General features: G+C 35.3%; 1 protein-coding gene and 1 pseudogene across 16 annotated transcripts in view; both read right to left on the reverse strand.

Moving 5' to 3' along the window:
- The window catches only part of RALYL (RALY RNA binding protein like), a 768288-nt gene that overhangs the window by 295411 nt on the left and 455288 nt on the right, over nucleotides 1–17589 (reverse strand). The window lies entirely within an intron of this gene.
- Nucleotides 9998–13774, reverse strand: LOC141581445 (26S proteasome regulatory subunit 7-like; annotated as a pseudogene).

A 17589-nucleotide genomic window follows, 5' to 3' on the forward strand; every position in this document is an offset into this window, starting at 1 on the left:
AGGCTTTGGTGTCAGAGTAATGCTGTCCTCATAAAATGAATCTGAAAATATTCTCTCCTCTTCAAGTTTTCATTTGCTATTATATCAATATGGTTGACTCTGTCCCCACCCAAATCTCATCTTCAATTGTTTTTCCCATAATCTCCATGTGTTGTGGCAGTGACCCAGTGGAAGGTAATTGAATCATTGGGCCAGTTACCTCCATGCTGTTCTTGTGATAGTGAGTGAGTTCTTATGAGATTTGATGGTTTTATAAAGGGTTTTTCCCTTTTTCTTGACATATCTCCTTCCTGCCATCATCTGAATAAGGATGTGTTTACTTCTCCTTCTGCCATAATTGTAAGTTTGTGAGGCTTCCCCAGCCATGTGAAACTGGCTATATTTTAAGTGATATCCCTTTAAAATTTCATATTCTATGTTTTATTGCTATTGCTGGTACACAAAACAAAAAACAACTTTATATAATGACCTTCTGGAATTGCTTAACTAATTCTAATTGAGGTTTCACTATAAACGTCTTTCCTTTATAAATTGCCCAGTCTCAGGCACTTCTTTTTAACAGTGTGAGAATGGGCTAATACGTTTTTCCCCAACAACAAGCCAGTGTCTGAGATATACTAATTTCTCTACAAATGTTTATGAATTGAATGAATGTATTAGTTTTCTATTGTTGTTGTAAAAAATTACCACAAATTTAATAATATAAAACAACACAAATTTACTCTGATGATCTTGGAAGTTAGACGTTTAAAACAAGGTGTTGGTTAGATATGTTATTTAAGAAGATTTCAAAAGATAATTTTTGCTTGCCTTTTCTAACTTCTAGAGGCTACCTACCATCCTTGGCTCATGGCCTCTTCCTTCATCTTAGTGACTCCACCCCCTGAATCTATCATCATGTCTCCTTTTTCTTACTTTGATTCTCCCTCCTCTCTCATAGAAGGATTCTTATGATTATATTGACCCATCCAGCTAATCTGCCATCACTGCTACCACTACAACCAACAAGACTCAAGTATTTGGAAAAATATCCAGATCCTGAACTGTGCTCTACCTTTACAACATACACAGGCAAAATAGATGCTACATACTTTGCATTTGTAGCTTTTCAGTTTCTGCAGCAGAAGGAGAAATACCAGAAATATGTTGGAATGGATATTTTATTAAATCTATAGATTAATTTGTGAGAAGTGATATTTTAGGTCTTCAAATCCATGAACAGGTTTTGCAGGTTTCAGGGTAGTGATATCCCACACCTTCCATTAGATTTATGCTGAAACATTATAATTGTTAAAGCTATTTTAAGTGATATCCCTTTAAAATTTCATATTCTATGTTTTATTGCTATTGCTGGTACATAGAACAAAAAATGACTTTGTATATTGACCTTCTAGAATTGCTTAACTAATTCTAATTGAGCAGTTCATATTGTTTTTGATTTTCTATATATTTCAATCGAGTTATCTATAAATAGGGATGGTTTTTATTTCTATCTTCAGTGTAATACTAAATATAAATGGTGAGAATGTGGATCTTTTTCTCACTCTTTATTTCAAGGCATAAAGTTTCTATAATTCATTGCTAAGCATGATTTTACTCATGTGCATGTATTTCTATTTTCAGAAACTTGTTACATTAAAGACATTCTCTTCTCTTCTAATTTTCCAAAGTTTTTTTAAAAATTATGATTGGATATTGAATTTGGTCAAAATATACCTACTGATATATAATTTTTTCTCATTTATTGTGCAATATTTTGGTTTAATTTTAAATGTTTTACCATATCTTCATTTCTAGAATAAAACCAATGTGATCATGATGTTTTACACTTTTTGTGAATCACTGCATTTGATTTGCTAATATTTTGCTCTTGTTTAGGATTTTTGTATCTATGCACATGAGAAAGCTTGGACTGTATTTTCTTGCTCCAATGATTTTAGTATCACTTCTTTTGCACATGTTTTCTATCTACCTGGAATATCTTTCTCCTGCCTTCCCTCCAGGACAGTTAAGACTCACTGTCATCTATTGCTTTCCTAGTACCCCAGGAATCCATCTGCTACAGGCTTCACCACTTCTACATAAGATATGAGGTGAGGAAGAAAGACTAGCGTGTATAGTTTAGGATGTGCTCCTTTGATCCTTCTTGAATTAAATGGGGTTGTGCTTAGCTCCTTAGGAGTATCATCAGTGATTTGGAAGTCTTACTCTTTATTTTTGAACCTTTCTCAATTCACTATCATTTCAGCTATTTAATGATGAAAATAAACTATTACTAAAATGCACAGATTTTCTTCCAGCAAAGAGATTTAGAGAACTGAAATATAATCTATACTTGCAGGTAGCCAGAGATGGCTAGAATGCCCCAGGTTCTATCTCAAGAGAGATCTGTGGACAAAGATAACCTTCCTTGCAATCTAGAATGCCATATTTTATATATGACAGAAACCAAAATCCCTTTGGCTTTTCTTCAGTAGTAGTTCATAACAAGCCCATTTATCATTTCTAGATCCCATATAAAGTTATCCTGACAAACAACACAACATGTTTGTAGTCTACTAAAACAGAAGAAAGTAATTTCAAGTTTTAGGTTTAATAAATGCCAGCAATGTGGAAATTCTCTAAACAGTACTTTGACTTGCCTGGAAAATGTTTTTACTGTAAAATGTTTAGAGATACTAGATGTCTTTTTCTTTCAACCTCAAAAATCAGTCTTACAAAGATAAAAAAAAAAAAGGAATTACACCATTTGAAAGTACTTATGTAATTTTACACTTATACAGTTACATTTCTATAACTTTGCTTTACTGATAAATTTATTGAAAAATGTGAATAGATGATATTGCCAATGTCTCTAAAATCTGGGTTCTCATGATCCAGCTTTAGAATTTATCATCTACTTTCTTCTCATCAATTTTTTGAATTTATTTAAAATATTTAATATTTGACTATAAGACTTAAAGACTGATTTCTACTTCTATGTTAATGTAAATGTGAGACAGATTTTATTAAAAAATAGTTCTTTTACATTAGAAATTTCTTTTAATATTAGACAGATCAATGATACAGAAAATTTAAAAGGATACCCAGGACTTGAACACAGATCTGGACCAAGCAAACCTAATAGACATCTACAGAACTCTATGCCACAAAACCACAGAATATACATTATTGTTAGCACCACATTGCACTTACTCTAATATTGACCACATAATTGGAAGTAAATCACTCCTCAGCAAATGCAAAAGAATAGAAATCGTAACAGTCTCTCAGACCACAGTGCAATCAAATTAGAACTTGGAATTAAGAAACTCACTCAAAAATGCACAACTACATGAAAACTGAACAACCTGCTCCTGAATGACTACTGAATAAACAATAAAATGAAAGCAGAAATAAAGATATTTTTCAAAACCAGTGATAACAAAGACACAACCTACCAGAATCTCTGGGACACATTTAAAGCAATGTCTAGAGAGAAATTTATAGCATTAAATGCCCATATGAGAAGCAATGAAAGATCTAAAACAGACACCATAATGTCATGATTAAAAGAACTAGAGGAGCAAGATCAAACAAATTCCAAAGCTAGCAGATGACATGGAATAACTAGGATCAGAGCAGAACTGAAGGAAATAGACATACAAAAACCCCTTCCAAAAAATCAATAACTGCAGGGGCTGGTTTTTTTTAAAAGATAAAATAGATAGACAAATAGCCAGACTAATAAAAAAGAAAAGAAAGAATAGTCAAATAGATGTAATAAAAAATGATAAAAGGGATATCACCACTAATTCCAAAAAAATACAAACTACCATCAGAGATAACTATAAACACCTCTATGCACATAAACCAGTAAATGTAGAAGAAATGGATAAATTCCTGGACACTTACACCCTCCAAAGACTAAACCAGGAAGAAGTCGAATCCCTGAATAGACCAATAACAAGGTCTAAAGCTGAGGCAGCAATTAATAGCCTACCAACCAAAAAAAGTCCAGGACCAGGGGTGTTCACAGCCAAATTCTACCAGAGGCACAAAGAAGAGCTGGTACCATCCTTCTGAAACTATTCCAAACAATACAAAAAGGGGGAATCCTTCCTAACTCATTTTATGAGACCAGCATCATCCTGATACCAAAACTTCGCAGAGTCACAACTAAAAAAGAAAATTACAGGCCAATATCTATAATAAACATGTGAAAATCCTCAATAAAATACTGGCAAACTGAATCCAACAGCCCATCAAAAAGCTTATCCATCACGTTCAAGTCAGCTTCATCACTGGGATGCAAGGCTGGTTCAACTTATGCAAATCTATAAATGTAATCCATCACATAAACAGAACCAAAGACAAACCACATGATTATCTCAACTGATGCAGAGAAGGCCATCAAAAATATTCAACAGTCCTTTATGCTAAAAACTCTCAATAACTAGGTATCAATGGAAGATATTTCAAAATACTGAAAGGTATTTATGACAAACCCACAGCCAATATCATACTGAATGGGCAAAAACTGGAAGCATTCCCTTTGAAAACTGGCACAAGACAAGGATGCCCTCTCTTATCACTCCTATTCAACATAGTATTGGAAGTTCTGGCCAGGGCAATCAGGCAAGAAAAAGAAATAAAGCATATTCAATTAGGAAAAGCAGAAGTCAAATTGTCTCTATTTGCAGATGACTTGATTATACATTTGGAAGACTCCATCATCTCAGCCCCAAATCTCCTTAAGCTGACAAGCAACTTCAGCAAAGTTTCAGGATACAAAATCAATGTGCAAAAATCATAAGCATTCCTATAAACCAATAACAGACAAACAGCCAGATCAAGAGCAAACGCCCATTCACAATTGCTACAAAGCAAATATAATACCTATTATATTACAAGGGATGTGAAGGATCTCTTGAAGAACTACAAACCACTGCTCAAGTATATAGGAGAGGACACAAAAGATGAAAAAAAACCTTCCATGCTCATGGTTAGGAAGAATCAATATTATGAAAATGGCTATACTGCCCAAAGTAATTTATAGATTCAATGCTATCCCCATCAAGCTACAATTGACTTTTTTCACAGAATTGGAAAAAACCACCTTAAACTTCATATGGAACCAAAGGAGACCCCACATAGCCAATACAATCCTAAGCAAAAACAAAACAAAAAACAAAAAACAACACACACACACACACACACACACACACACACACACACACACACAAAGCTGGAGGCATCATGATACCTGACTTCAAACTATACTATAAGGTTACAGTAATCAAAACAGCATGGTACTGATACCAAAACAGATATATAGACCAATGGAACAGAACAGAGGCCTCAGAAGTAACATCACACATCTACAACCATTTGCTCTTTGACCAACCTGACAAAAACGAGCAATGGGAAAAGGATTCCCTATTTAATAAATGTGTTGGGAAAACTGGCTAGTTATATGCAGAAAACTGAGACTAGATCCCTTCCTTACATCTTACACAAAAATTAGAACTCCAGGTGGATTAAAGATTTAAACCTAAGACCGAACACTGTAAAAACCCTAGAAGAAAACCTAGGCAAAACCATTTAGGACATAAGCATGGGCAAGTACTTCATGACTAAAACACCAAAAACAATAGGAACAAAAGCCACAATATACAAGTGGGATCTAATTAAAATTAAGAGCTTCCACACAGCAAAAGAAACTATGAACAGAGTGAACCAGCAACCAACAAAATGGGAAAAAAATCTTTGCAATCTACCCATCTAAAAAAGGGCTAATATACAGAATCTACAAACAACTTAAACAAATTTACAAAAAAACACCAACAACCCCATCAAAAAGTGGACAAAGGATATGGACAGACACTTCTCAAAAGAAGACATTATGCAGCTAACTAACATATGAAAAAAACCTCATCATCACTGGTCATTAGAGAAGTGCAAATCAAAACCACATTGAGATACCATCTCATGCCAGCTAGAATGGCAATCATTAAAAAATCTGATGACAACAGATGCTGGAGAGGATGTGGAGAAACAGGAACACTTTTACACTGTTGATGGGAGTGTAAATTAGTTCAACCATTGTGGAAGACAGTGTGGCAATTCCTAAACGATCTAGAAATAGAAATGACATTTGACCCAGCAATCCCATTACCAGGTACATACCCAAAGGATTATAAAACTTTGTATTATAAAGACACACAACACATATGTTTATCACATCACTATTAACAATAGCAAAGACTTGGGACTGACCTAAATGCCCATCAATGATAGACTGGATAAAGAAAATGTGGCACATATACACCACGGAATACTATGTAGCCGTAAAAAAGGATGAGTTCATGTTCTTTTCAGGGACATGGATGAATCTGGAAACCATCATTCTCAGCAAACAGACACAAAAACAGAAAACCAAACACTGCATGTTCTCATTCATAAGTGGGTGTTGAACAATGAGAACACATGGACATAGGGAAGGGAACATTGCACACTGGGGCCTGTTGGGGGGTATTGGGGAGGGATAACATTAAGAGAAATAACTAATGTAGATGACGGGTTGATGGCTACAGCAAACCACCATGGCATGTGTATACCTACGTAAAAGCCTGTACAATCTGCACATGTACCCCAGAACTTAAAGTACAATAATTAAAAAAAAAAGAAATTTTAAATCTTTATTTTTAAATTTTTCTATCTTTAGTAAACTATAATTAACAAATAAAAATTTATATATTTACAATTTATACTTGTGTGTGTTTTGATATAAATTATGAAAGAATTACATAATCAAGCCATTTAACATATTCGTCACTTTTTTTTTTTTTTTTTTTGAGATGGAGTCTCACTGCTCTGTCACCCAGGCTGGAATGCAGTGGTGTGATCTTGGCTCACTGCAACTTCTGCCTTCTGGGTTCTAGTAATTCTTCTGCCCCTGAGTAACTGGGATTACAGGTGCGTGCCACAATGCCCAGCTAATTTTTATATTTTTAGTAGAGATGGGGCTTCACTATGTTGTTCAGTCTGGTCTCAAACTCCTGACCTTGTGCTGGGATTACAGGCATGAGCCATTGCCCCTGGCCATCCATCACCTTTTTGTGTGATGAGACTATTTAAGGTCTACTTTCCCAGCATTAACTATAGCTACGGTTCTGTACATTAGGTCTCCCACACTTATTTATCCGGGAAAACTGCAACTTTATACTCCGCACAACATCTTCCCATTTCTCCCACTCTTCAGTCCTTGCCAACTACCATTCTATTATCTGCTTTTATGAATTTGACTTTTTTAGATTCCACATGTAAATGAGATCACATAGTATTTGTCTTTCTGTGCCTAGCTTATTTAATTTAGCGTCATGTCCTCTAAGTACATTCATATGGTTATAAATGACAGGATTTCCTCCACTTTTTAAAGCTGACTCAGATTCCCCTGTATTTATATATGCCGTATTTTCTTTACCCATTCATTAGCTGATGGAAACTTAGGTTGATTTCATATCTTGGATATTGTGAATAATGCTACAATGAACACAGGAGTGAGGACACTGCTTCCTCCTTTCACTATACAATCAGTAGTGTAATTGCTGGATAATATAACAGTTCTAGATTTAATTTTTTGAGGAACCTCAATACTGTTTCATCATGGCTGTACCAATTTATACTCCCATCACCAGTGTAAAAGGGCTTTTTCTCCACACTTGATGACACTTGCTCTCTTTTGTCTTTTTAATAATAGTCATTCTAATGTGTTCGAGTCAGTCTAATAGGGTATGAGTTAATATCTCATTACAGGTTTTATTTGCATTTCCCTGATAATTAGCGATGTTAAGAATTTTTTTCATATACCTGTTGGCCCTTTGTAAATCTTTTCTTAAGAAATGTCTTTTCACATCCCTTTGTCCATTTCTTTATCAGATTATTTGTTGTTTGCTATTGGGATGTTTGAGTTTCTTATGTATTTTAAATATTAACCAATTTTCATATGTATTGTTTGCAAATATTTTATCCCATTTCATAGTTGCCTCTTCACTCTGTGATTGTTTCCTTTGCTGTGAAGAAGCTTCTTGGTTCTATGCAATGCTATTTTTCTACTTTTGGTCTTATTGCCTATGCTTTTGGGGTTACAGCAAAGAAATCATTGCCAGATTAACGTAAAAAAAGCTTTTTCCCATTTTTTTCCAGTAGTTTTACAGTTTCAGGTCTTATGTTTAAATCATTAATCAATTTTGAGTTGATTTTTGTATATGGGGTAAGAAAACAACCAAGTTTATTTTTTTTCTGCTGCTGTATTTAGATGCCCAGTTTCCCCAGCAACACTTATTGAAGAGATTATCCTTTCTCCACTGTGTGTTCTTGGCATACTTTAACTGACCACATATCTGTGTTTTTTTTTCTGGCATTTTTATTTTGTTCCTTTGATCTATATTTCTGTTTTTATGCCAGCATCATGCCATTTTGATTACTATAACATTGTAGTATATTTTGAAATCGCAACAATGTCACCTAACATTCTAGATAATAGAATTCCAAGGACTCTTCCAAATAAATTCTATACTGATGAATATTATATGTTATATAACATAGAAAGGCAAGTCTTATTCATAATTGTTTTGTATTAGACATATGTGTTTTGATGTTAAAGAAAAAACTATGAGGAATAGAGAAGTAGCTTAGTTCATTAATGGCAATTGGGGGAGGAATTAAATAAATGAAATGCTTTGAGTTTTCATTTGTCCATTTAAATTTTTTCTTTTCTTTATCCCAAAAAGAGTAGAATTAACTGATGATTAATATATTGTCTTTCTCATATTATTTTCATCTGTAAAGTGCCCAAAAAATGAACTGAGCAAAAAGGTAGATAGGATAATGAGAAATGAAAATAAGAATCAAAGGATTTACCTAACAGAGCAGGCATTATAAGAGTATTACTTTAACTATCTTAATTTCAGTAACACAAATGTCATCAACATATACTAAGAAATTGAATAAATACTCCAAACAAAAAAAAATTTTAGAAGTTTTACATAAAATAAGAAGTTTTTAGGAAATTTCTGTAGAATACTCCATAGAGCCCTAAAAAATTCAATGTACTACAAGTAGTTTAATTGGTTCAATGATTTTGCCAATTATACAACACATTTTTTCATTATAACAATTTTCTGTATTTCAAGTAACTGAGCTAACCAAGATACTTGTCTATGTAAAGGAATAAGTTACTATAAAACTTAGATTTCAGTGTCCTCAAAAGATCAGAAACTATAATAAATTTGATCATCCATGTGGAATAAGGCCTGTGTCTATCAAGAAATCAATTAACCTAATCAGTTGAGTGAAATAATAGTGCTGTTTTCACTCAGGTATTTCTTCCCATTCAATGTGCTTCTATCAAGAGTGTTCTGAGTATAGATATACAACACTCAACAAAAGAGGGAACACTGGAAATTATATAACATGAAATGAAATGAAATAGAATCATAGACCCTAAGATCATTTTATGCATACGGTAGGCATTTAATAAGCGATTGTTAATAGATTTTATGAATCCATATAACATAAGAATACATTTTATAGTTTGTAATTTGAAATAGAATAGGCTAAATTAAACCTCAAGGAACAATATTTATTTGGCTGAATTAAAAATTCTAATTAACATTAATTTAAGCTATCAAATTTATAATATTTCAGAACACAGGAAATGAAAACATTACTCCTGGATTAGAATTCATAAAGTTGTAATTTTTGTCATTTCAAAGTATGCGCACGTTGTTAATTTTTTTTAATGTGGAAAGAGTATTTGTAATATTTAACATCAAGGCAAAGCTAATTCAGTTGGAATGAAAGTATTTGAAATTTTTACAATGTTGCCATGTTATTAGGTGAATTACACAAAAATAAAAGCACAAATATATAATGAAGATTTTAGACATCAAATGAAGGCAATTTTCCCTATCATTGGGAGAAATGAGAAATAAAAAGATCAAATGCTGTAAAAATGTGAATTGTAACATTTATAATGAGGAAGATAATGTTTGAAAAAACTTTTAAAAACATAATGATGTAATGGCTGAGTGTAATGGTTCATGCCTATAATCCCAGTGCTTTGGGAGGCCGAGGCGGGAGAGTCACTTGACTTTGGGAGTTTGAGACCAGCCTGGCCAACATGGTGAGACCCTGTCTCTACTTAAAATACAAAAATTAGCTGGGCATGGTGGCATGCGTCTGTAATCCCAACCATTCAGAAGGCTGAGGCATAAGAATCGCTTGAACCTGGGAGGTGGAGGTTGCAGTGAGCAGAGATTGTGCCATTGCACTCCAGCTGGGCTGACAGAGCTGGACCCTGTCTTTAAACGAACAAACAATATGATGTATTAATATAGGAAACTAACATGCTAGCAGTTTGCCAAACATGATGTTCTCTTTCACACTTGGTTTCCTCTATGCATGTTGCTTCTTTTGCCTGGTTCCCTTTCCTCATTGCTGCTGATATATAGCTTTTCATGTTAGAAGACTGTTTACTTCACCACTTTTGTGATGCCTTTTCAAACTGTTCAAGGCACTATTATTGTCAGGTCTACTATAATGCTTGTTTTGAAAATGTAAATTTGTTCTAAAGAAATTGATATAAAGAAAAAAATTATCATTGCTTATGCATTATTTCCTTCATGAGAAACATGAGGAGAATGCAAAAAATTATGTCCAAGCTATGTCCAAGCTAGGTTTGGATACCCAAAATTACCCTAATCCACACATGCACTAACTATCTCCATTTACTGGGTGTTTTGTAAGACACATCTATCTGAACCTAATACAAGCTTTCCTCTGATGTCAGCTCATTGCCCTCTTACTTCCTAATACATCACAAGCTGCAACCCTTTTAATACTCACTTCCAAAAGCAGACCAGATTTTAGAATAAAAATACCCACTTTTTAAAAATCATTTACGTATTTCTTAACTATTCACACACACACATATTACCATTTTCATTAGATTCTTATTTTTAAATATATGGCACTGACAAACTTCTGAATGTTGAACTCCAAATATCATTAGCCCTGTGTTTTTAAAATTGTATAATTCTACATAGTGTGATAATTTTTCAGGAACACATGTCATATTTATAACAGAACTGATTATACTACCATTAGTAACTTCTGTGATTCAATAGTACTTAGCATATTGAGTTGCATTTATTTGTATGCATACCTATTTTTTCCACTAGAATGTGCAAATGTCCTGAATTGGGAGAGAATCAGGTACTTGAAAGGAGCTGAATAGTGCTGAGGAGGGTGGTGGAATGAGGGGTGGTAGTGTAAATGATGGTGGGGTTTGGGTGAAGAGCAGGAAGGGAACCAGGATGAAAACTAGTGCAATAGCCTCCTGGTGGCATGGAGTTTTTAGGTTACAACGAGTAGAGGAGAAAGTAGACTGTATCTTCTCTCTGAGCTACAATCCGTCAATCAATTGATCACACAAACCCACTGATTTCCCCTCACAGCTGCTCTTCTATTTCTTTCCTTCTCTTCTGCTATGGACTCACTGTTTGTGACTCAGTACATTCACATGTCAAACCCTAGCCTCCAATGTAATTGCATTTGGAGATGGGGTCTTTGGGAGGTAATGAGAGTTAGATGAAGTCATGAGGGTAGAATCCTCAGAATAGGCTTAGTGCCCTCATAAGACACCAGAGAGCTTGCTCTCTCTTTGCTCCCACAGAGAAGTCACATGAGCACGTAGCAAGAAAGTGACTGCCTACCAGCCAAGAGGAGGCCTCAGGTAAAACCTGCTTTGCCAGCCCCTTGATTGACTTCCCTACCTCCTAAACTGTGCAAAAATAAATTTCTGTCACTTAAACCTCCCAGTCTATGATAATTTGACACGGTGGCCTGAGTTAATACATCCTCATAAATACAAATAGTACCCTGACATGTATGTAAGATATGTATATATGCCATGTATGGCCTTTGAAAGTCTTGATTGACTTCTCACACGTATAGAGAAAAGTTTGAGTATCTTAAAATGTCATGGTAGATTTTGCATGATCCTAGCCTCAGGTCTGGTCAGTTCTAACCTTTCAAATGCCAACGTCTTTGTGGTTCCTTGAACACAGACAGTATTTTCTCAATACTTTTGTCCACACAACTTCTTTGCTTAGAATGTAATTTCTCTTCATCTTCAAATGCAGATCTTCTAATTTCCTTAATATGAAGTTCAATCATAAACTTCTCCAGAAAGCTTTACCTCAGGCTAGTCTGTTCTTTCATAATTCCCATTAAATCTCCTTATCACTGCATTGGACATATCTCTTGATATTTGACTATATGCTCCTTGAAGGCAGCAATCATCTTTCTTTATCCTAATTTTAGAAACTAAACAGTACTCAAGTATCAACTTGAGTACCTATAAATTAGGTACTCAACTAATATTTATCAAGTAAACATAAATGCCCAGCACAGTAACTTGGCACAAGCATCACGTATTCAGTAAATTACAATTACTATTATTATTTTTTAATGTTGAAGTCTTTTTTGTGAAGTGGTTATTAAGAACTCTATAAAAGGTTAGTATTCCAAAGAGATGTGTTTTCATTGGAAAGCCTTCAGGGCTCCGTTGTGTCATGTTAGCAGGGAGTAGTGCTGAATTTGGCATAAGAGTTAATGATCTTATTTATGGCCTCCAAAGCCATCTTCAGTATCAATTTTTCACCATGCTCTGATCAAAAACATATCAGTTTTGGCTGGGTATGGTGGCTTATGCCTGTAATCCTAGCACATTGGTACTCTGAGGCGGGAGGACCACCAGAGGTTGGGAGATCAAGATCAGCCTGGCTAACATGGTGAGACTGTGTCTCTAAAAAATACACAAAATTAGCTGGGTGTGGTGGCATGCACCTGTAATCCCAGCTACACAGGAGGCTGAGGCAGAAGAATCACTTGAACCTGGGAGGTGGAGGTTGCAGTGAGCTGGGATCATGCCACTGCACTCCAACCTGGGCAACAGAGTAAGATTCAATATCCAAAACAACAACAATAACAATAAACCATACCAGCTTTTCCACAAAAGCTTCTAATCTCAGCCCCAGTGCTGTTTGGACGTAGTCGTACTAACCATGCAGATCTGGTATCTTTCAACCTCCGTTTAACAAGTATGAATCTTAAAGACAGGAGTCTGAACCTCTAGATCAGGTAAGCTAAATTCAATCTTTCTATCCAATTTCCCTGGCTTCATCAGCACTGAACCCAATGTATCAGGTTTGTCAGTGGCCATCAGCACTTTAATATTGCCTCGAGGATTAAAGCCATCCAGCTGATTGATTAGTTCTCACATTTTTTTCCTGTACTTCATTGTCACCTCTAGCATCATCATCAAACTGAGCATTTCCAAGAGCATCAGTTTCATCAAAGAAGATAAGGCATGTGTTTCTTGTTCTGGCCATCAGGAAGAGCCCATGAACCATTTTAGCCCCTTTGCAGACATGCTTCTGTAAAAGTTCATATCCAACAACTTGATGAAGCAAACACCAGTCCTATTTGGCAACCACCTGAGCACAGAGTGTCTTGCCTGTACCTAGTGGACCAAAGAGCACACCCTTGGGAGGCTCAATGCCAAGGTTAACAAATATCTCTGGATGAAGTAGTGGGGTTTCAACTACTTACAATTTCTCAATCTGTTCCCTACAGCCACCAATATCAGTGCATATGACATCAGGTTTTTACTCATTTGGATCATGGTAATATTTGGGTCAACCTTAGAAAGCATGGGAACATGAATTTAATATAATACTATGTTCTTCCACATCAAATTTCTTCCCTGCCTCAATGTCAGTAGGTCACTCAGTTCCACCACAAACTTAGCAATCTGCTCCACATTTACAATGTATTTTGAGTTCTCAGAGTCAGAATTTAATACCTTTATACACCTGCATCCTGTAAACATTGTTCACTCTGGAGCATTTGCTTACTTGCAGTCAACTCCCATAGTGCTTGTAGTGGCCAGCTAGTGTCAGATTCTTTAATGCTACTGAGATCATTAATTTTCTTAAGAAGTGGTTGAATGTCATTCTCAACCTGCCTACTTTGCCTAGAATAAGTGTTCTGATCATAATTTTTCAGCAAGGCAATCTCTTCTTCATTCAGAGCTCAACAGGGGTTACCATCCTTTTTGATTTTCCACTGATCAGCACTGAGGTAATCCAGTGTTTTAAGAGATGCCAGTGCTTCTGCTACTTAGTTATTACATGGCCTTACTATTATTTCTTTTATGCACTGTTGCTAGTGAGCATTTAGCTTTCTGCAGGAAATGTGAAAGTAATAAAGAGACTCAAGAAATAACTCCATGTTGAAATAGATTTGTACAATTTTTCTGACCTTTTGCAGCCTTTAAAAAAATTCTTTATCATATGCTTGTTTTTGTATTAAAAAACGCTACAGTTGGCCAGGCACAGTGGCTTATAATCCTACACTTGGCCGGGCGCAGTGGCCTGTAATCCTAGCACTTTGAAAGGCCGAGGCAGGTGGATCATTTGAGGTCAGGAGTTCGAAACCAGCCTGGCCAATACAGTGAAACCCTGTTTCTACTAAAAATACAAAAAAGTTATCTGGGTGTGGTGGTGCACACCTGTAATTGCAGCACTGGGGAGGCTGAGGCAGAAAAATCACTTAAATCTGGGATGTGAAGGTTGCAGCGAGCCGAGATCTTGCCACTGCACCCTAGCCTGAGTGACAGAGTGAGACTCCGTCTCAAAAAAAAAAAAAAAAAAAAGAAAAAGAAAAAAATTGTTACACTTGCAGGGCAGAGGTCATTTGTATAGGAAGTAATTAATAAAGCTCGCAATTTAGCTATAGTAATCAAGAATTGTCCATTCCCATACAATGTTAAAAAAAAAAGTGTGAAAAGCAAAATGCTTTTGTATAACTTATATCAGTGGAATTTGAAATTTATAACTAACGATTTTTTTTTCAGTTGGCTGATAATTTAAAAGTAATATCACTTGACTTCACTCCGAAGCACACATCCAGAAAAATCTATAGTTCTAGCACTCCAAAGAAGTTCAAACTCCTACAAATGAAGAAATAGAAAGTCGTTTTATTTTCCACTTGTGCTGTACATAAGTTTATTTCTTGAAAAATGCTATCTGAGGTGGGTGAAGGGAAAGTAGCCTAGGCTAATAATTTAGACTAGAAGTACATGCATTGAAGGTACATTGAAAATGTCATAAAAAAGTCATTTCATGTGGGAGCTGGGTTAGCCATCACTTTAAGAAGTTTTCTTTAAAAACAGCTTTACCTGAGAAAGCAGCTGAAGTAATTGCATCTTTTATTTTCTTTTATTGCACAAAATATCAATAAATACTACTGGTTTTAAGCATTTTCTATTCAGAAGCAATTCTTTTCTATTTCCAGGTTTATCACCAGTTTAAATTGTTAGATAGAATATGTTACAGGTACACTTTTCTGATTAAAAAAAATCTCTAAAAAACACATTTTACTGAGATCATTAAGAAATCATCAAATTATTTATTCTTGATATTATAACATATCATTTCTTAGTAGGTAATCTATTCCTATTCCCAGTTATACTTTCTTTTATTTCCTTTTAAGGTTATAAGTAGCATAATGACCAGGTTTAACTGTTTATATAATATTCTATCTATATTTAGTGCTATATGAAAATAACTGACCATGTTATTCAAAATACATTTTACAAACATAATAATTTTAACTCTTTTTTTTTTTTTTTTGAGACAGAGTTTCGCTCTTGTTACCCAGGCTGGAGTGCAATGGCGCGATCTCGGCTCACCGCAACCTCCGCCTCCTGGGTTCAGGAAATTCTCCTGCCTCAGCCTCCCGAGTAGCTGGGATTACAGGCACGCACCACCATGCCCAGCTAATTTTTTGTATTTTTAGTAGAGACGGGGTTTCACCATGTTGACCAGGATGATCTCGATCTCTTGACCTCGTGATCCACCCGCCTCAGCCTCCCAAAGTGCTGGGATTACAGGCTTGAGCCACCGCGCCTGGCATAATTTTAACTCTTTATTAGTCTATTGAATAAAAGACAAATCAAGATCAAGTTTTATTTTATCTGGGACATTGATAACTAGAGAAAAAGAAGTTTAGCTTTGAAGGCTTAACATAAATAGTTCTGTCTTGATAAAATCTTTTTGCTTATTCATTCCTTTAATTCTTTATTTCTTCCTTTAAAGTGTGAGAGTGCATTATGAGTACAGTGGTTCACGCCTGTAATCCTAGCACTTTGCGAGACCGAGGCGGGCGGATCATAAGGTCAGGAGTTCAAGACCAGCCTGGCCGATATGGTGAATCCCTGTCTCTACTAAAAATACAAAAATTAGCCAGGCGTTGTGGCACACACCTGTAGTCCCAGCTACTCAGGCAGCTGAGACAGGAGAATAGCTTGAACCTGGGAGGCGGAGGTTGCAGTGAGCCGAGATTGTGCTACTGCACTGTTGCCTGAGCGACAAAGTGAGACTGCCTCAAAAAAAAAAAAAAAAAGAAAGAAAAAGCAATTATCCTTGAATATGTAATCAAGCCCAAGCAATAAAACTATTTTGAAAAGATTAAGTTCTACATTCATTCCTATGTTCCCCCCATAACTCCAAGTACAGTAGGCCCTCAGTAATCATTTATTTGAAGCTTAATGATGGCGTAACTAGCTATTAGATAGCTTCTTAAAATCCAGAAGGCTGTTTTAGAATTGGGTGGAGACCTTAAATAATCATTTGCTATTAAGCATGATAACACTAAAATTCTGGAGACAGATTCAGTTATCTCATGGACTCACTGTGAAATCAGTTTGCTCACATAACAAAATGCTAACTGGGACATGGGATTTGGGAGCACACTGGGAATGTTAGGACATGGTTTTGATTGCAACATTCTCATAAAATATCTGTAGGAAAAAAGGGGTTATGCCTACAATCAAGCTTTGTATATTTGCATACAAGCCACAAACTAAGACCTATTTCTGCTGTATGGACATCTGCAAAATCTCAGGGACTATTTGGAGAAAGAAATAAGCTGCATTTCTAATATAGTCATAGTATATGTGAACCAAATTTGCTATCCATATTTCTACATTAGTGATTCCTAGTTTTTGCAATTGCAATTACTTGGATCAGAAAAACTTCAAAGGGAAAATATTCTTTCAAGTAAGACCATTTACAAAATATTGTCACTTATCACTATCATTTTATGTATTTATATTTTTTATTATTTTTCCTCTTTTTTCCATCCTTATTGAGGTATACATGACAAATAATATTTGGAAATATTCTAGATATACAGCATAATGCTTTAATATACACATGCATTGTGAAATGATTGCCCATTACACTAATTAACATATGGATTGCCTCACAGTTCTCATTTTAGTCAGGTTCACCAACTCATGCTCTTTTTGTCTGTTACCAATAATACTTTTTCTCCTTTATATTTGTACAAATCCATGGGATATGACTGTAATTTTGGTACATGCATAGATTGTATAGGGGTAAAGTCAAGGCTTTTTAGAGTACCCATCACCTGAATAACATACATGGTAAAGATGATCTAACGTGTATGGTGAAA

The sequence above is a fragment of the Saimiri boliviensis genome, chromosome 15 (assembly GCF_048565385.1).
Source record: "Saimiri boliviensis isolate mSaiBol1 chromosome 15, mSaiBol1.pri, whole genome shotgun sequence".
Lineage (NCBI taxonomy): Eukaryota > Metazoa > Chordata > Mammalia > Primates > Cebidae > Saimiri > Saimiri boliviensis.